The following is a 21,125-nucleotide window of genomic DNA, read 5'->3' on the forward strand; positions in this document are numbered from 1 at the left end:
TTCCGAAATCTTTAGCTTTTGTAGTTTCCGAGATTTCAGCGTTCATAAGGTTAGACAGACGTGTGGCTATATCGACTCGGCTTGTGATCCTGATCTATTGAAATTAATATGAGATTATATTTTGTATGGGTAAAAATACAATTTATTTGTTGAAGCTTTAATAAAAATATTTGGAAGTATTTTTAAAACTAATTGGCATTAAATAAATGGGTTTTATATTTAAGAAAGACAAATATAATAACCTATTTTAGAGAAATAACATTTTCAAAGGCATTCCTAAACTTCTTTTTAACAAGTTTTAATGAAGAATACCGTCAAAAAATGCCTGAAATTCAAATGGAAACCAGACAGAGTTAAATAAAAACTTTTGTAGTGGGGCAGGTGGAAACCGAAAAACTTGCCTAACTCAAACTTGGTTGCAAGCGTAAAAACAAATGAAAAAGTTAAGCATTTGAGGAAAAAATGTTGACCGTATAGATGGGATGATGTGTATGGGATTCTGTTTACAATTTGTCTGTCTCGTGGGGTCACCGACTCGTCAGTCCTAAAAATCAACGTAAACCCCCCGAAAAGGTATTTATTTTGTTCTTTGAAAATAGAAAAAGTAAGAGCTTAAAGCTAAAAGTCTTCTTTGCGACAAAAGGAACAACAACAAAAAGGGAAAGTCGTGGCCTCATAATGAAAGCAATTCAAGGAGCTGCTCAAACTTTTCTTGCGGCTCCTCCTTTTCGGTTTTCCCCTGATGTTGTTGTGGCATAAAAAGGACATTCAACTGCAGGACCTGAGTTTGCTTTGCCATCTTATTGTTTTATGTCTCTTTTTTTTTTTTTTCCATAATTATGTTTGGCCTTTTTTGCCTAATGAGGTGTATGATTTCAACGGGTAATTTAAGATGGGTTCTAGGGAATAATGGAACCTCTAGGGAATTTCCATTTTTCTTTACTAAATCTCTGCCATCGATTTTTTTCCTGTTTTAGGATTTAGGCCAGAGATTTATGTCGTCAATCTCAGTGGATTCTTGGTGTAATTGAAAATTGCCCTTTGCTTTAAGCTGAGAATAAAAACAATTGGGTTTCAACGCCAAAGAAGAGTTCATTTACCTTTTAGAAGCCGAGCACATTGCTCTCGTTACACCAACTTACACGCACACACAATCACTGGCACACCAGGCTAAATAGCAATAAAAATGTCACCCGGCTCTAATTTGTTTTTTGTCTACGCCGGGACTCGGGACTTGGCAGTCCCCCCTATCCTGTTCCAAGGACCTCAAAATGTGGTTAAGTTAAGGAAGAAGTAGGAAGGCTCTATAGCCATAAATAAACCAACCACATGGGTGTACGAGTATCCTGGAGTTCCTTTTCTGCATGTTTGCCTGCTCCTTCTTCTTCTTCCATCGCTGAAATAATCATAACTCACTTAACCCCATTAAATGTGCCCAGGGAAGCCCAGCGGGCGTATGAGCGATATTCACTTGAATAGAACATACACCCCCTTCAGCCCCTTTCAGGGGGCGTGACCAAGTGGGCGTCGCAGCGAAGGCGGCAAACGCTTCATTGACAACCTTTTGTGCGGCGGGGCACTGTGCCCGATAATTACTATCAGGCAAGACAGGCGTTCCCCTTTTCAGCGTTACTCATACGCCGCATGGTATACCACAAAATTCGTAATCATGTGTGTTAAAAGTGCACAGAAAAAAATGAATAATTATAAATCAATTGTATCACTTTTTATTTATTAACTGTATTGAACTAACATTTTTTACAAAAAGTTATGATTTAAAAGAAATTTTTGGAAATCAGAAGATTAGAAAGAAATTTCACAATAAATATCGGGTCTTAAAAAGATCTGTGTCTTTTCCATTTTGTTAAAAAATACAATTAAATAAGTTTGACGGAGTTTCAATACCAATCATTTTTTTAATTTGTACTACCAAATCTAAAATACTTTACAAAAGTAATAAAATCGTAAAGCTGTTGAATGTTTTTTAATATTTTTCACAAAATACCATACAATTTCTAGAAAATTACAAAAATGTATAAATAAGCTTAAAAATATCGTGTAAACACAGCTTTGAAATCTTAAAATTTATCTTTCAATCATTTATGATTTTTACTTTATAACAATAAATATTCAGGAGAAAAAATTCCCCTTTAGTGACAAATTTTCGGTGACACATTTTCCTCAGTGCTTGAACATTTTGTGGTCTCGATTGCCAGTCGACTGGAGGCACGCGGTCAAGTGTGGGTTGCGTTTGTTTTGTCGCTACTGTTGCGCAGATTGTTGTGGTTGCATTTCGAGGCTCCCCCCTTCGCGTCCACCCACTGCCACCCACTTTTCCCCCTTCAATCTGATCAAAAAGGGGGCACGCTACAAATTTTACAGTCGAGAACTTCGACAAACATGATTTTAAACTCGTGGGATGCGGTAAGGGCAACTCTCTTTTTGGGGTAGGCAACTTGTTAAATTTTGTGTGTGTGGACTGTTGTAGTAGTTGCTTTATTTGGTGTAACGGGGGGTGGTAGTTTTAGGTGGGGTGGAGTGGGGGGGTGGGAGGTCCTTGCCACTGCGCAGGTACAAACAAAATATGCTAAGTGAGAGAGGATTTGGTTAGGGCTAATTCAAAGGACGAGAGAATTTAAAAACATCATTGCCAGATTAATAAAAAGGTATTCCAAACCTTTCGTAAAATAAAAACATAATTTTTAAAGTAAAAAATTATTAATAAATATTTTTTATTTTAATGAAATGGTGTTAAAAATATGCAACGATATATTATATTTATCTTAATCATTGCATACTTTTGGAAACTTTAAAAAACTTTAAACCTGTTTAACAAATGTTTTTTAAATTTAGAAAACTGCTATATTGCCTTATTTGTTTTAAACAAGTTTATGATTAGTTTTTTTAGTATTCAAGAGCCTAGAGAATTTTTTTCAGTACTCTTGAAGAGAGGGTCTAGCTCCGAACTCTCTTTTCAACCTCCCGAATTCGCCGCTTATAAAAACCGGCTAAAAAAGTCAGCTGTTCGGTCGCTCAGGACTTTGGGATGTGTTCGTTGTTATTGCACTTACTGCCGCTGCCTCTTTATTACTACTAAAAGGTGGCGAAAAACGAGAATCACACCGAAAGGCCGTCTCTTAAAGTTGGTCTGGCCAGAAACCAACTCATCTCACTGGATCTCAGTTCGCGCTGAGTTCTCCAACGATTCGGAAGTGGCGGCGGAAGCGAGTGTTTTTCAGTGTCCTTCGAGTCTCGGGGACTTTACGTAAAATCTAAAGGGAAACCTCTTTTAGAAAAAAATCACCATTAAAAGTTATTAGTGCAAGATATTAAAAGAAATATACGGGGAAAAACCAGAGGAAAAAAACAGAACCATCAGGAAGCCCGAAACAAAAGCTAAACAAGGTGCGTTCTGTCAAAGTTTTTCACTTTGAGTTGAGGTGGTTGAAAATGTGTGGAAAATCCACGTGTCAGCCTTCGGGGGAAAACCCTCTGTATGGGAAAACCCATTCTGGTCAGCAACAGTTAAGCGGAATTTTCCGGAACTTTTAAAGTTTCTGGATTTGGATTTTCTTTATTTCCGCTTTGATTGGTGGTTAATTTTTTGTGCAATTCATTTCACTTAATGCGTAATTCATGTCTCTTACATGGTCATGACCACGCCCCCTCCGCCCGCCAAACGCCCCCTGAAACACGCCTTTGTCCTGTTTTGGATCCGTCTGACATTTGTTGGCCAATTTCCATTGTTGCCGTTCGCCGCCTTTGTTGGTGCGTTGAACTCTCTTGACTTTTCCACTTTTCCCTTTTTCCCCGCATTTTGCCCCACGCGATTTTCAACGCATTTTGGTGGCTCAAGTTCACTTTTGTTACTGCCTTTTTCTGTAGTTTTTCTTTTTTTCCTTTATTTTTTTTTTCTTTAGCTGAGAGTGCAAGAAGTTTCCTTTCGACTCATCAGCATCTTGTTGCAGCCTTTTGGCTTATTTGCATTTGCATTTCTATGAGCGGTCGCGGGGATTTCCTTTCCATTTCCATTTCGGCGGTTCCCCCGAGTCATTGTGTTGCTAAGGACTTTTATATACCCACATTTTTTATTTTCGCCTTGCTGCTTGGTTGATTCTGGCCATGATGATGGTTTAATGTGAAGGCACAGAGAAAAAACTAAGGAAATTAAATGCAGAAAAATGTTATAAAGAAAATCGAAATATTAACTTTATTTTAATACTTTAATTTATTTATTTATATTGTCTATTATTTTTTCGAGAAATAATATAAAAAATTTCAGTTAGAAAAAATGTTTTAAAATGTTATTAATTTATTTATATTGGTGCTTATTTTTTGAGAAATAACATAAAATAATTTAGTAAGAACAAATTATTATTAAAAATCTATTAGAATTTTATAAAGTGTTAAGAAATTTTTATGTAATGCATTTGTCTTCAAACAATTTCGAGGTAAAAATGCTAAGAAAAAATTCAGGGAAATGAAAGGAAAGGAATATTGATTGACAATTGCAGGAAGAACTTTAAGCCGATTGGTTCGTCTTAGTTTTTGGGGATTCTGTCGTATAATTGTTGGCCTTTTCCGTTCGCTTTCATTGAAGAGTTTCTCCCTTTTTTTCGGTCTGCCAATTGGCTTTGGCTTCCTCTGTCATTTGCCACCTACAGATACATTTTACCGGTTTCCCTGTTTGCTCTTTGTATCCTTCAGATACGTGAGTGATTCAACATAATTATGTTTCATCATCTCGGTTTGGCAGATGTGGCTATAAACCGTATTATAACGGTTATTTGTGCACGTATGTGCACGAAGTAACAGTTAAAGCCAAAAAGTATTTCAACATTCATTTGGATCTGAAAGGAAATTGGCCATCTGATTGTTTCGGCGGTTTCAGCATTCGCGCGGCATCATTAACTTCAGTTTAAGTGGGTGAGATAGAAAGATACAAAGATATGTGTGCATTATACACATAAAGAATGGAAAATGTGGGTCTGAAATAATGCATTAAATTTATCTATACTTTTTGTAAAATTAATTTGGCAATTAAAAAATTCGATTTTTTTTTTGATAAAGGATAAAAATAAGATAATTGATCTATGATGTATAAAACTATAGAAATAGTTGTTTTTAATAAAAAATAAATAGACTTACAATTTATTGGCCGATTTAAGAAATTTTACTGTATTTAATAATTTGTTTTTATTCATTTTAAAAGCTGCAGCATATTTGAAGATATTCTAAATTTATTTATTAATTAAATTTTTAGTTGGATTAAAATTTATTGGCACTACTCAATTTATTTTCAATCAGCATAGCATGCACTTTCCAGTTATTACTTTAAAAACATTTAAGAAAAACCAAAAATATGTTTTTATGAGTATATTTGGAGTTAGCTTTCGGTTCGGCGATTCCTGTTCAATACACCAGACACGCCCCGTTAAATTTCTTTACTCTTACCTTTACACATCCCACTTACGCAGGGATTTTGTATCTTGCTTTTATTGAATCCTGGTGGCCAATTAGCTGGCATTAAAGGTCGGTTGCAGGAGGAGAAGCGAATTCCTGGTCTGTGGAGGTAAGCTCACAAAAGTGTCCTTCATTTGAAGTGGCTCCTGTGTGTCCTGTGTTTGTGGGACTGCCAGTTTTGGTCCTCCGAAAAGGGTATAAAATCTACATAATTCAACATTTTTGGGCACGCCACTTAGAAAAGTTTTCTCTTGCCCCCAGAAAAAAATGACACTAAAATGTTGCCAGGTCTCTGGGCTAATTTGCATTTTTTGTCGAGTGTTATTAACTTAAGAAGGATTGATGTGTTCATACTTGACTTTGACTAGGGGTGGTATTTCAAGAGATTTAAGTGGAGGGTCATTAGTTTTAAAATTGAGATCTAACTTTTGGGTACGCTGTTTGCAAAACGATGGGTCTGCAGTGATAAAAGTAATTAAGTTTATTAATGCTTTAATATAAACAGATGTACAAAAATATATGGAAATATTTAAATAAAAACTTAAAATCTTACCTTAGATAAACAAAAGCGGAGTTTAATTTTTTTTTTATATTTTGTGAAATAAATAATTCTGGAATATTTTGAAAAGAGGTCATGCATATTTTTAGTTATCTTCGTGTTCATAAAACGTTACTCAATCAATTTAAGCCATATGAAGCCTAATTGGATTAACCTCATTCCAGTTTTTTGTTTTGTTTTGAGGATTTAATAACAGCATTTTAAAGACTTCTGCCGAGACGGATGACTCCTCTCCTTGCAGAACTACTCATCAATCCCCTTTTTTTATCCGAACCTGAGTGAAATATGATATAGCCTTCCGTTTAGCATAAAACCGGGTTGATCATTCATCAGGCGCCAGTAATCCAAGTCCTCACATCCTTTTTTGCACAGATTTCTGGATTTTTATGGCTACTGTCCGACGACGGGGAGATGTCACGTGACTTTTTGGGCAATAAAAAGCGGTCTTTAATTAAAAGTCCAAAGCGAAAATAAGTCATAAAAAAAGAAGAGCCGACGGGGAGCAAACAGGCATAAACCATAGGGAGCAAACAAAGAGCTAAAACGCTGACAAATAGCAATTGAAATGTTTGCGAATAAAAACTAAAATAAAACGCAAAGAAATGAAAAGCAAATAAAAAAGTTACAAGTTAACCGGATCGAAACACTCACTCAAGTTGTGTTTTTTCCTCTCACTTTTTCACTCAAAGGCGGGCAAAAACACCCACAACCCAGAGAAAAAACTAACTAGCTCCCAGTTTTCCCACCGCTTTGAAATAACTTTTCAGTTCGAGTTGTTGGCCGGCCGTCTGGCAAATTAATTAGTTAATTATGCTTTGTCGCTATTTTTTTAAGGCACGTGCCACCAGACTCGCGACGTGACTTCATCATTTTTGCAACACTCCAATTTATCTGTTGAAATATGTACCGCCGCCTATTAACATGCAATGATTTATGATTAATTCCCCGAAATATAAATTAAATTTTTCCGCTTTTCCATCTCTTTACAGGTGAGTCACGACAACGACGACGAGGAGTATTGAGTATCTCTCGACCTTCGCCCCCCGAGAGTCTTGTATATATTTTAGTTCCCCCTTCTGTTTTTCGGGTGAGTTAAGGGTTTACTGCGATTTAACTTTTTATGGGTTGGGGTATGAAAACGGAACCGTTTATTGAAAATCCATTGGCACTGCGGGTCGTATAAACGTTTACGGCTTGAAAATAAAACGTACGTTTAAGGGAAAACATTTGCCATATAAACAAGGTGGGACCTCTGAAGTATTTGCCGTTATTCAGTTTTGCAAAGTGAGGAATTTGCAATGGGTTTTAAAAATTTGTAAACGGCACATGGTGTTAAACATGGCTTAAAATATAAAAAATGTAATAATATAATATAATAATATTAGAATTCCTATATAAATAAGCATATATCAATATACAAAAGGGGGGAAAATATAAAAATATATATATTTATTTGTTAATTTAAAATTTTAATATATGTAAATATGGTTTCAAGTTTTTTAAATTATATTTATCTCAGCTTGCACTTTTCAAAAATTTAAAGAAGTATGCCAACCATTTTTACCTCATTTACATATATCACAATTTTCTAAGCACCTTATTCTTCTGATTTTTCTACTCCCTTCGCCTATTCAATAGATGCCTCATTATCTAAACAACTTTGATTGAAGTATTTGGAATATTTTCCTTTTTGCCTCCTTTTATTTGCATCTGGTTTGATTTACCTGGCCCGCTTTTTGCTGTGCCTCGTCCAATTTCAAATGCAATCTCATCTTAAACTTTTTCTTCTGCAACCATTAAACTTGGCCCCTCATCATCGAGTCATCGAGACAACTCCAATCCCCATTTCCATTTCCATCCACCTTATTCTTCTTTTTCCCCTCTCCCGATTTCCAATCCCAACCGAATCGCAATTTGAAGTGCCGCCTGCGCAAAATATATAAAATAAATATAAATAAATAAAATAAAAGTAAAAAACACGATAATAAATAAAAGCAAGGTGGTGTATTTGTATGGAAGATGCAGGTAGAATCCAGAAAATTCTGTGTGCAGTTTCTACTTACATTCAGTTCGTTGAGTCTCTCTGTGTTCTGTTCCTACGCAATAAATATTTTCGTGTTCGCCGGGAGATATGTGAAGTGTTTCTGGTGTTTATACATATTTAACCACTTTTATGGACAGACGGTGGAATAGTTTGTGGAAATGTTTTCAGTGGCAGTTTGCCTAATGGCATTGAACTTGCTATGTGACTTGGTTTGGTTTGGTTTGGTCCACTCTGATCGACTGGTTGGGTGACGAGAATCAGAGAGATTCTATAGCCATGTTGGTCATTTGGAGCAGACGCGCTGCGAAACGGTTCATTAAGCAATTTTCCATGGCATTTCCGTGCTTTCCTCTGAGCTTTTCATCATTATTACGACGCAGATCATGATCAATTCTTGAGCATTGCATTGCCTTACTTATAACGGCACCTGCATTGCCAACTTTCCTTACCTGTAAATACATACATAGGTGTTCATTGGCCATCATCTTCTCCTCCCCTTGGTTGTTGTCATTAAGGTCCCACTGCTATGATCACAGCAAATTATGCGTAATTATAAGAAATCAGTGGAGAATATAAAGTGATCACCAGGTAATTAGAAATTCTTGGGGATTTTTATTACTAACTATTTGAGAGGGCATGTTTCTCTGATTCACTGAATTTTATTAACCAACTGAGTAAAGGTTATATGAATAAATATTTAAGATTTCAAATCTCCAAATTTTTGAAATCGCAAAAAAGTGGTCTGAAAGTATGCTACAAAAATTGTAATGGTTACACTTAAATCACCAAAGTAAATCACTTTAACTAATTGCTTGTGTTAAGTCCAAAATATAAAGTGTACTTTCCATAAAAATATCATTATTTCTCTGCTCTAGAACAGCAAACAATGAAAAACTGTGGTTTTATTTTAAAGACCTTATCTTTTATGGCTGCCCTATTAATAGGTTAATTAGTCTGGTACTAAAAAAACTACAAATAAAAAACATTTGGCATTGACTTGTTGATATATCTCCGTCGGGCATCTCTTTCGCTCTCGTTCTCCTCTTTCAGCAATGACAAACTCGAGCGCCCTTTCCCTTTTCAGCAATATTGCCGTAACTGTTGTTGCTGGTTCTTTGATTTGTACTCTTGCACTGCGAACACCCACACAAGTACACTCGCTTCGTACCACTACTCACAGATACACTGGGAGAAATAATACTAGTTTTGAAAATTATTAAATTTTATACGTACGTGGTACCTAGGTATATTGAACGTGTCAATAAATTTCATTAATTTAATATTTTTTGCTTTATATTTTATTATTCAATAAGGTTCTTAAAAAAAGTGTTGAAGGACTTTAAATATTTCTTAACTGATAAAAGCATCCTAGTTAAATTAAATAATACAATTCAATTCTACATTTGAGTCAAACTAAAAATTTTAAATTTAAATCAAATTTTTTGTAGTTTTTCTTAAAAAAAACTATTTTAAATAGACTCTTAAGCTTAGCAATTTATTGGTTAATGAATATGAAATTACTTTTTTTATTTTAAATATTTAATATTTAAGTACTGATTAAAATATGTTTTCTTAGTTTTCTTTGTTAAACCATTTTTATTTTCGGTGTACTCGTACAATTGCTATCGGTAGACACGATCGGTCGATCGTTGTCGTTGTTGTTATTGTTGTCGTTGCCGTTGTTGCTGCTGCTGTTGTTGTTGCTCGACGGCAGCAACTTTTGGCGCAGCGGCAACTTCCAACTTGAAGCTGGCTTTTTAGTCTTTTGTTTGCCCTGCTCGCTGTTGGATCGTCGGCTTTTCGAATCGACGTCGCAATTGCAATTGGAGAGTTCTGAGTTCTGTGTTTCTGTTCTGTTCTGATCAGAGTTTCCGCTCCAACCGCGTGTTGTTGTTACTGTGTGTGCGTTGTTTTTGTTGCTGTTGCTGCCGTAAACAAGTTTAGCAATGCGTTTCAAATCTGCACCGATTGTTTCGTTTATTGTCATGCTCGATTTACTCGCATAGAGTTGCGGCAGTACGGAAAAATACAAAAAAAATAAGCAAGACAAAACAAAAAGCCAAAAAAATATAGATAGTGAAATATTCGTAACCAATGATGAAAACTGATTACTAAACAATATCAAATAATATAATATTTTCCTATATTAACAAAAAGTCTTCAAGGAAAAGAAGGATAAATGGAAACGTTGCAATCCTAAGGAAGTTGCCTGTATTTTGAGGTAAATGTGATGACATCTGTCGTTAAAATGTGGCTAAGAAATCAAGACGTTAAATGAAAATTAAACATTCAATCATAAACCACAAATAATAAACTCTGCGACAATTTGCTAAGATAATTATCTAGCCGCTAATTTTATGATTCGGATTTTAATGTTATATTTGCAGCAGCTAAAACTAATGTTAATTTAATTTTATAAATTTAATACCAATTTTAAATATAGGTCTTTAAATGGTTAAAAATGTTTTAAATTCTAATAGTAGACCATATTTTCTTGTAGTGTTTATATCTCTATGAAAAGCTAATAAGAGAATCCGAAAAATAGAATGTGACAGATATATTTGTATTGCCCTCTCGCTCACCCATTAAGCTACAAAAACGGTAAAATTTAAAGCTCTAATTTCGGTTTATTTTTATACCCTTGCAGAGGGTATTATGATTTCAGTCAGAAGTTTGCAACGCAGTGAAGGAGACGTTTCCGACCCCATAAAGTATATATATTCTTGATCAGCATCACAAGACGAGTCGATCTAGCCATGTCCGTCTGTCCGTCTGTCCGTCCGTCTGTCCGTCTGTCCGTCTGTCTGTTTCTACGCAAACTAGTCTCTCAGTTTTTGAGCTATCGGGATGAAACTTTCCCAAAAGTCTTCTTTCTATTGCAGGTAGTATATATGTCGGAGCCGACCGGATCGGACAACTATATCGTATAGCTCCCATAGGAACAATCGGGAAAAAAAAACTTTAAAAAATTCTAGCTTCGGTGTTTTTTGAAATATTACCTTCTACTTTTATTTTTTAAATATATCTGAATTTCGAATTAATTATTTAAAAAATCGGACTACTATATCATATAGCTGCCATAGGAACGATCGGAAAATTAATGAAAAAGTAATAGGAAATAAATTCTAGCTTCTTTGGATTTTATTGTATTATCTTCCACTCTAGGATATGACTCTTTTTAAATATTTCCGAATTTCAATTTTAATTTAATCAAAATCAGACGACTATATCATATAGCTGCCATAGAAACGATCGGAAAATTAATGTAAAAGTAATAGGAAATAAATTCTAGCTTCTTTGGTTTTTATTGTATTATCTTCTACTCTAGGATATGACTCTTTTTAAATATTTTCGAATTTCAATTTTAATTTAATCAAAATTGGACGACTATATCATATAGCTGCCATAGGAACGATCGGAAAATTAATGAGAAATATTAGAAAATTGAACATTTTTGCGATTTGTTAATTAATAGGAATGATCTGCAAGGGTATATAAGCTTCGGCTGGCCGAAGCTAACTTCCTTTCTTGTTGTTTTTTTTTTTCGAATCTACACTTGACCGACAAAGATAGAGCGAGAGGGCACTAATCCGCTGACCTGCTCTGTCACTCTTTTTTTTGCCTTGTTGTTATTTTTAGCCCGGCGGCTTATCAAAAGTTGTCTTTATTTTTAGCTTAAGCTACTTTAAATATAAATGGACACATTCTTCATGTGCGTTTTATTGCGCGAATTTGTATTAATTTTATTCACTCACTGCTCGCCGAGCGTAAGAATCGCGTTTTTTCCATCTGAACTCTCAGGAATAATAACACACACCTAGTTCAAAAAAATAGTGCGTATTTGAAAGATTTAATATATTTAAATTTTTTTATTGCCAACAAAAATACCAATATTACAAAATTAATATTTTTTAAAATTTAAAATGAAAAAATAAATGAAATTCTATTATATTTTTGTTTTATTTTGAAAGTACAATTATTTTGAGTCCTTAAAAAAAAGTTCCATGAATTTATATTTTCTGAATATTAAATTTAAAAAAAAAGAAATTAAAATATAATAATTTAAACATATCTGTAGATAGAGTGGACTGTAAAAAAGGGGGGAAAAGGGGGAGTTGGAGTCACCTGCAGTTCGTTTGTTGTTGTTTCGTTTTTGTTGGGGGACTTTTGTTGTTTTGTATTTGGAGCATTGAGGCGTGCGTTTTGTTTGCACGCCCTTTGTTGTTGTTTTATTGTTGTTGCTTGTACCACCATTGTTACTATTTTGTTTGTTGTTAATGTTGTTGCCATGGCAAAACGAGGTTTTAACTGCATTTAACCGATTGCAATTTAATTTTCGAAAGTTTCGTTTTTTGGTTGGTTTCCTTTTTTTAACTTTTCTGATTAGAAAAGATTTAAAAAATGTTGATAGATTTAAAAACAAACATATTTCACATAAATTTCTACATTAAATATATTTTTACCGAATTTCTTTTAACTTAAAATTAAACTAAACACCAAATTACACATTTTATTCTTTCCTTTAACAAAAATCAATTGGGCCATAATAATTGGATTATTTACTGAGAAATATTTTCCATTATCACGAAACCCACATAATTTTTAGCTTTTATTCTGCTGCATTCATTTGTAGCTTTTGCAATTTCCGCTAGCCTTTATCTTTTCAATTTCAATTTTCATAGAATTCATACAACTTCTTTTGCGAAGGTTACTTTGGAATTGTTTGCATTGCACAATGCCCAATTGCAAATCAAACAATTTTCCGCAACGATTTTGTTCGAAAAATGCCGCTCATTATTTGCCATCATTAGAATTTATTCGTTCCATTACGAAATTCAAGGAATTTGTTGCACTTTTTGCCGTTGCCGGTTGGTTTTGCCTGTTTCGCTGTTGGCGGTTGGCTTTTTGGCGGACTTTCAACTGCAAAACTGCAATTTGTGTGGCCCCTGAGCGCGTTAATTGTTCATCTGGCTTTCGGTGAAAAACGCAGCCATAAGCGAAATGCCATAAAATTTTACTATCGCCGTGGTTGGGATGTATCTCTTTCTATCTATATCTAGTTTTTAGGAAACGCAGCACTGCTCTGCTTAATTATTCCACAAGCCACTAGCAAGTCAATAATTAACCGTAATACATTTAATTTGCGTTTTTTTTTTAATTACAGTACTATTTTTCTAGTCCCTCTTTCTTTCATATTTTGTGTGTGTGGAGGCGTTGCTGAAAATTAGAAAATACGGTTCCGCTTGGGATTTTCATTTCGATTTTCATTTGACAAAAGTTGACCTCTTACTTTTAATAGAAAGTTTGTGGTAAAATTCGAAATTCCTAAAAAATAGTTGTGATAATTGTAAACAGTATTTTAGTAGAATTATAGAAAAATTGCTATGTGTAAACTAGTAGAATTGCTCTAAATTAATACATTTATAATAATTATACATTAATTGTAATGGCATATCTGCAAAATTCTTCTATTCGGCTTGAATACACTTTTTAAGTTTAATTTATAATAATAAATTATTATAAAATGATTGTAATGAATCGACATTTATTCAAAATTCTATTATTTTACCTAAACTTTCATAAAATTTGTAAGAAGAATTAAAATATTTATATTCCTTAATCTTTATATTAAATATTATAAAAAATGGTTTTGGCTAGTTTGCAGTTATATTAAAATATATGATCCCCAAATATGTTTTCCTTTACAAACTAAAACTTTTGTTAAAACTTGTGGTTCCAAGAAGCCACTTATTCTTCCTCTGGTAATGTAGACCTAATTAAAAATGTAAATAATAGCTCTTAGCACATGTGTGGATCCACTTGTGGACGGTAGTAAGGGTTTTCTTAAAGTTTGTCCCCCTAACAATATGCGACCTTTTACTTTCATTTGTGGCCATGGCCAAAACCGAAAGTTTCTCTGGTAACAATTGCATCGCCTCAAAGGTCACCCGACTTGCGCTTCCCCCGAACTGAAATGTTTTCTTCTTGACTTTCAGAGTTGGTTGCTTGGTTGTTGCGGGTTATCTTTCTTTCCCCCGAAAGAATAACCTTCAAGTCGGGCTCACCCGCCCACCCACTTTATCTTCGCTATTCCATTGCCAAGACAACGCTACGACCTTCTCTTGCGGTTATGCCCCCCTGCTTTATGACAAACAAAAATTTATTCGTTTTTATTCTTTTGCTTACGCTAAATAAATCTCATTCTTGTGAATGTGATTTTTTTCTGCTCCGCTTAATTGCGGAATTTTCCTGTCGCCTAACGAAAGTCGGAAATGTGTGTGATTTATGTCTGAGCCGTCAACATGGCGTATGAGTAATGCTCAAGGATCAACAAAAAAATGTAGGAACAGATTGACAAACTGTCAGCAGCGAAGGGAAAATGCCAAAAGTCACCGAGTTGAGTAGTTCACTTTCATTGATTAATTTCGATGGCATTAAAATTTAAAGCCAATTTAGAAAGTGTGCTCGTCTCTTACCCGGCACTTTAGCGTATTAATTCGATCGATAAATCCGTAAATAGCATTTACAAAACGCGCGACTTTTCAACGTCAGCAAATGGAGAGAATCATTCCCTCCAGCCTTCGTTTTCCCTCTGCTAACAAATGCTATGTAAAACTGTCGCCTCAGTGAGTGTGTCTTCCTTCCGCTGGAATTTCCTTTCCCCTCGTTTACTTCCTGTGAGCTGTCAGCTCAATTGACTGACGAAAGCCCGCTGTACCACCCATCATTCGCCCAGTCAAAACCCACCCACTCGCCGATTGTAACAAATGTCAGACAGCGTCAGTGGAATCCCCTTCTTTGTCCTTCCACTCAGGGAAAAATTACAATACATTGTACTTAAATTAATATATATACCCGTAATAACGTTTAAAATTAAGATTGATTCTTTGTATTTAGATAAAAATCGGAGCCTTAAATAACAAAATACTCTTTTAAATATCGTATAAATATCTATAAACATCTTAAAAATCGATATAAATTAATCAATGATCAATTTTTGTACAGAAAAATCATCATCATTTCTTTACTTTAAAAAATTGAATCATTTTCAAATCACTAATATCTAATTTAAATATTATTGATATTATTATCTACATTTTTAATATTGTTATATTTTTTAATCGGCAACAATTTCGATATATTATTGATTTGATAAAAATTATTCTATAAACGACTCTTAAACTTAAAAAAAAAACAAGATACAAAGTGTATAGAACTGAGTAAATCAAAGAATTTGTAGAAACTATATTTACTTTTATAGCTTTAAAAGTAAGATTGGCTCTTCCGATTTGTCGCATGTTTTTTTTGTCGTTTTGGGCAATGCTATATTAAAGGACATTATTTTCCCTGTGCACTGTCCTTTGAGCTGTTGTTGTTTAGACTCTGTCTGTCAATAATATACACAGCCAGAGCTCAAGCCCTTACATCTATTAAGTAAACAAACAAAACAAATATGAGGGAGAGATAAAAGTGCCATAAGCACTTGGGGCCTATTGGGGACTGCGACTGGGAATGGGGACTAAAACTCATGATGGAGAAGGACATCAGGATCAGATCGCCTGTCAGGTGACAGGGCTCAACGAATTTCGTTGACAGCCATTTTTGGCTAGCGTTTTTCGGGTGCACTCAACCATGATTCCATGCAACAGCAACGCCAAAAAACAACAACAGCTGACGACAATGAGCCTTTGTCAATGTGGCATCGAAAGATACGATTTGGAAAGATACTTTTCAGCTTGGTTTGCTCTTTGTGGCCTCATCTTTTGTCCCTGTGTGTGCAAGGGATACAATTTTTGACAGCTCTCTCGTCTCGCACTTATTGGAAAAAAGGGGAGGTGGGTGTTGGGTTTCAAGGGTTGGTAATGAACTTTTCTTTGACAGCTCAGATGAATGAATGAATGAGGCTGGGTAAAAACTGAATAAGATTACAAATTGATGCCGAGTGACGAACAAGCCCTTAAATCGGTGTAAAATGAAGTGACAATGGGTGCCCGGTGCTCTTGAAAGCATATGGCTATAGCCGCATTTGGATTACACAACTCTTTCGAGCGCTAAAAGCGCCATAAACTTCGCATCCAAAGAATACTATTATTATTCTGCCTTTAAAGCTCTCCGGCTCTCGGGCACTTAGCAATAATTGAATTCCATACTTGCACTTCCCATCCTGCTTGCATATTTTCACTGCCCTTCCGAAAACTATTTGGCACACTAAGCCCCTGGGCCACCCACTTTCCATTCCCCTGAAATCTGCCCCAAAAACCACCCCCAGTAAGTGCATTGCAAGCATAACTTTCATATTGCATTCTACCATCCCCTGCGCCTTCACCGTCGGAACTTTGGCACAGTTGGCAAACTTTCAAGTCAATATGCGACATTGGACATCAAAAAGAGCCCACGCAGGCAGCTGATGATGAAGCTAATGGTGATTATTAGAAAGGCAATAAATAACTTATCTGTAGGGAAATTTGATCAATGAAATATGGATAGCTGCTTTGAACAAGAAATATTATTAATATTCTCTATATTTGTTACACCAAAATCCTAGGGTTTTTTAAATCACTTAGAAAGGTGTCTAAAAGTATACAACAAAGAATGTTGGATTCGAAATTTCGCTTAATTCATTTTTCATTGCATACTTTTAGACTTATTTTCCAGAGAATTGAAAACCCTAATGATATTTATATTTGTTTAAATTATTTCCCTTTATTATTTAAATAATTCCCTAGTAAGCTTTTTCCAATGACCATTGCCCATAAAAATCTTTCAGAGTAAACCCTTCATTAATAACAGCAAAAACCTGAGAGCTTGCTAAAGAAAAAAGTGCATAAAAGGTAGACTTAAAAATTTTCCTTTTTTCTTTTGGGTTAATGGTTCACCTATTTACCTACATTTCCCCCCATCTTCAAAGAGTTTTCCCAGATTAAACTTAATGGCTGTGTAAATGATGGTAACATCAATAGTCATTAGCTTTCTCTCTCGTTTTCCTTTGGGTGCTACTAAAAACTCAATCGGATTATTCATATTTCCTATATCTCGACGGAGCGGATATCTGTTTTTTGCTGTCTATTCGGCTATGATTATTATGTCACGCCTTGTTAATTAATTTTTCAAAAAACAATCTCTTTCACTCCTTGGCAGCGCCACATCTTCATTTCATTCGATTGCATTCAAATTTCCACTCACAATTATTCAAGCATAATGAAATGAAGTTGCATTTTGGATTTGCATATTTTTTGTTTACCCTTCCATTTTATTTTCCACTGTCTGTTTTTGTTTTGTTTTACCACTTCGGAGCGTCTTCGTTGCATAATTGCTTTGATTTCAGATTTGTGTTTTTTAACGCTTCGTAATTGGTACAATTTGCATATAAATTTTAGTTTATTGATCAATCAATTATGCCAGTGTGTCCGTTTATGGAAAAGTGTTCATTTCGCACTGTTTCTAATTGACAATCTTGAATGGTTTTTATGGGGCGTCTTAAATTTATGCATGGTCGTGAGAAAATGTTGAAGAAAATATGAAGCAAAATGGTAACTGGTTCATCATCATTCACAGACACAAACGCTATATATAAACTTGGCCCAAGGGAACCCGAACCCGACTCTCCACGATGACATCATCAGCGGTTGGCGGCTTCATCACAAGTCAATTATCGTGTTATTTAGCAGCACTCTAATTCAATTTGCAAACAATCAAATTTGATTTTCGCATTTCTGTGATCATTTTCCCAGGCGCAGCATCGCCAATTGCAACAGATTTGCCTGCATTCATGATTCATTTTACGAACGCTTTGCTATCTGCTCGTGATTTCCACTTAATTTGCAATTCATTCACTGTATTTTTTTGGAACTAGTAAAATTAGCAACATTGTTTTGGCAATTAAATTGCGGTAGAACTCGGAACTTGTGGCCCTAAACATTTAATGATTTTAAAACCGGTTTCATACAAAATGTAGAACGTTTTATGCCTAACCTATTATCTTCTAAATATATAACACTAAATATTAAAAATGAGAGGTTTTTGTTTGCCATCAGTTATTATTTTGACTTGATAAATTAATTTGATATCCTTAATAAATTTAAATTTTATTTTTAAATTTAATTTTTTTTTAATATTAATTATTTTTAATATTATTATTATTTTTTTTTTTTTTTTGTTCTAAGTGCATTACAACGCCGAGTCATCACAAAATGCACTATACTGTCACCTTCAAGGGCCACGTAATTTGCAACGTGCATTGACGCTGAAATTTCAATTGAAAGCAACAAAAGACAGCTCGCACTTGAGGGAAAACGCCTAGAAAAGCGAAAAAATAAGAAAGAAAATATATATAACAAAAAAAGGTGATGGTAATACAAACAAAATAAAGAAATAAATGCGAAAACACTCAAGTAAAGGCAAACTTGACCCTAATACTCGGGGGAACGTTGCAAAAAATAAATATTGTGAGCCAACAAAGCGCCTTGTTAGATAAGACTTTTAGTGCTTTTTCCGCTAAGGTGGGCACACCAATTTCATGGATAAATAAACCGAACCAATAATGACATCATTACTTGTTTGGCCTTACTCACTTTTATTTTATCGAACTTTGCATGTCAAGTGTGGTCCGAGATATCGAAGAAGAGATTCTTTCATGGCAAAATGAATAAACAACTTAATTCATAATTAAAATGTCGCCCAAATCTTTACCTTTAATGGTCAACTATTCCTATTCCCCCAGACATTTATATGTTAATTTCCTGCATTCTCAATGATTTATTACTTATTCAACACTTTGGCTTATGCAAAATCCATTTACAGCCGCCCACAAAATAGTTTAATCCCTAGTCTTGCAAAAATACAAACCAAACAAAAATGTCGAAATGAAAAAGTACCACAATTTATTTCCGGCGCCCACAACAAAAAACTGTTTACTCAGTTTACGCCGCAGTTGTTCGAAAAAAAACGAATAAATTTGAAACGCTCAAGAGGAAAAAGTTATGGTTCTTTTTGTCGGGTTTTTACTGTCAGCGGTTGAATGTCAGAAATGTTCGTCAGGGCATCAACGAATAACCACATGCCATCAACGTCATCATCATCAGCATCATCTGTGGTCCAGAGTTATCAGCAAAGTGATTCCTTATCTGCAAATAGCACAGGGGATTATTTAAATATATATAGAGGGGGAATTCAAGGTAGCATCAAAACCGATTTGCAGCTACGAGTTCATTAACAGATTCTCGGTAAAATTAATAAGATATGTTGGTTTGGCTACAAAAAAATGTATTTTGTTTATTGCAAGTGCATTCTGTACATTTAAAGTAGAAATTAAGAAATTTATTAAATCATTTCCTTTCAAAATTAATATAAAAGTTAAGTTCATTTCAATAATTAAGTTATTGGAACAAAAAATAAGTACTATTTTCGAAATTTTTAGAAAGTTTAATAAATTTAAATACTTTATTTTTTTAAAACAAAAAATCTAGTACGCGAAATTATTTCTTCGTTTTAATAATGAAGAAATATTAAATACAACAAATTCTAAATCCAATGGTCAATCAAATCTTTTGATTGCTTTTAAGCTCATAAAAACTTGTTTGAGACTGAAAATTACATGTTTTTTAAGACATTATTGCATTTTTTCCTGTATTCTAATGAAACCAATTATGGTAGCTGCATAGGAAGCGAATATTAACACTAAGCTGCAATTTGCTGCCGTTTCCCTCGCCGACTTTCCCTCGTAGATATCCTGTTGTGTCTGTTCTAGAAAGCTTCTCAGCTTGCCATGCGCCGCAAATTAAATATAATTTAATTGTGATTAAATGGCGCTGCGCAATTATGCTTTAACATTGTTGATCAAGTTATTTCTTTACCAGCCAAGTCGCTTCCTCAGTCTCGGTTTTTCTCTCGCGTATTTCCCTCATTTCCCCCCACCATTTTTTTTTTCTTTCGCTCTGGCTAATTTACTTTTCCAGTCGCCTGTCATGGCAACTGCATTTGGTGTCTCCGCCTTGTCGCTTTGTGTCTGCTTAAGTGCACTTCTTCACTCCGTCTCTATATCACATGTACTCATTCATTGCTCATTCTTGTGCTGTTTTAATTGTCTTGGCTAATTGCGCCAAAGTGCGAACAACGCAGGCATTTGCAATGACAGCCGGGAAATCGCTGGCTGTCCAATCTGAATGATGGCCAAGATATTTCCCATTTGATGTTTAGATTACTTGCCTAGCGGCCATTTCCAATATTGCACTGCATCCTCTGCAGCCTTGACAGCCTGTTTTTATCGGAATGGCCCACCTGCGACCTTGTGTTTGCCCACTTTCCATTTGGTTCAACTCCGCCCACTCGCTTGTAGAAAAAAAAAACTGGCTCCTCCTGGGGTTCTTTGGGATCTTTTTTATGGTAAAACAGGTAAAGAAAAATTTGAAAACCTATTAAATTTGATATAAATAATATTCCTAAAGAAATATCCAGTTGTAAAGTTTATTAAAAAATCAAATTAAGAAGCGAATTCTTTAGAAAGTTTATAATACAACTTCCTTTATACAGCTTCATAGGGTAAAATACAACATTTATAATAATTTTAATACTTTAATTTATTTAAAAAAAAAATCGTAAAACGCGATTTCTTTAGAATGTGGTTTTCTGTGTCTTTTATGTAACTTTATGGAATCCTTCGTATAAATTTGCACTTATACCTCTTAAATACCTCTATGTAGACATTTTCTATGTACTTTTTTCCCCAAATGCAGCTGCATCCTGTCGTTGGCTTTATCATGACGCCTTTTAAACTGGTTAAATGGGCGTGGCGAATATTGACATGGTTTTCCATGCAGCCGCCTACCCACCAACCTCCTCCATAAGTAAAAGTAGGTTGCTGCGGTCAGGTGGCATCAGGTGTGCTTGCAGCTAATCCACTTTCATTGCTAAATAATGCGTTCTGTGGCTGCACCACTAAATGTTTTCCACATATTTCCTCCCCATTTTCGTTTCTCCACCATTTCCATTTCCACTTCCCAGTGGCTGTCAAACTGCGAGGGGGGTGAAAAGGGAAAGGGCGAAGCCAATGATGGATGAAAA

The 21,125-nt window shown here is 34.8% G+C and overlaps 1 protein-coding gene and 1 long non-coding RNA gene across 14 annotated transcripts in view; one reads left to right on the forward strand and one right to left on the reverse strand.

Annotated features, from left to right (window-relative positions):
- Positions 1-21,125, forward strand: part of Svil (Supervillin) — a 133,141-nt gene that overhangs the window by 34,672 nt on the left and 77,344 nt on the right. The window contains exon 1 of one of the 10 annotated variants that reach the window (XM_070214781.1): positions 7,031-7,109. The exons of the other annotated variants lie outside the window; for them this stretch is intronic. The gene's annotated coding sequence lies outside the window, so the exon portion shown is untranslated. Of the gene's footprint in view, positions 1-7,030; positions 7,110-21,125 lie in introns of those variants that run through there. 10 annotated transcript variants of the gene reach the window in all.
- Positions 2,847-8,335, reverse strand: LOC138912916 (uncharacterized). 4 transcript variants are annotated; one of them, XR_011418480.1, is made up of 4 exons: positions 8,086-8,335; positions 7,747-7,948; positions 5,455-6,444; positions 2,847-3,272 (listed from the first exon to the last, which is right to left on the reverse strand). It is a non-coding gene; the product is annotated as an uncharacterized lncRNA (long non-coding RNA). The 4 variants fall into 4 exon arrangements; XR_011418479.1 differs by lacking the exon at positions 2,847-3,272 and having other exon boundaries at positions 3,839-6,444; positions 8,086-8,322; XR_011418482.1 differs by lacking the exons at positions 2,847-3,272; positions 5,455-6,444 and adding an exon at positions 7,258-7,272 and having other exon boundaries at positions 8,086-8,322.

The sequence above is a fragment of the Drosophila takahashii genome, chromosome 3L (assembly GCF_030179915.1).
Source record: "Drosophila takahashii strain IR98-3 E-12201 chromosome 3L, DtakHiC1v2, whole genome shotgun sequence".
Lineage (NCBI taxonomy): Eukaryota > Metazoa > Arthropoda > Insecta > Diptera > Drosophilidae > Drosophila > Drosophila takahashii.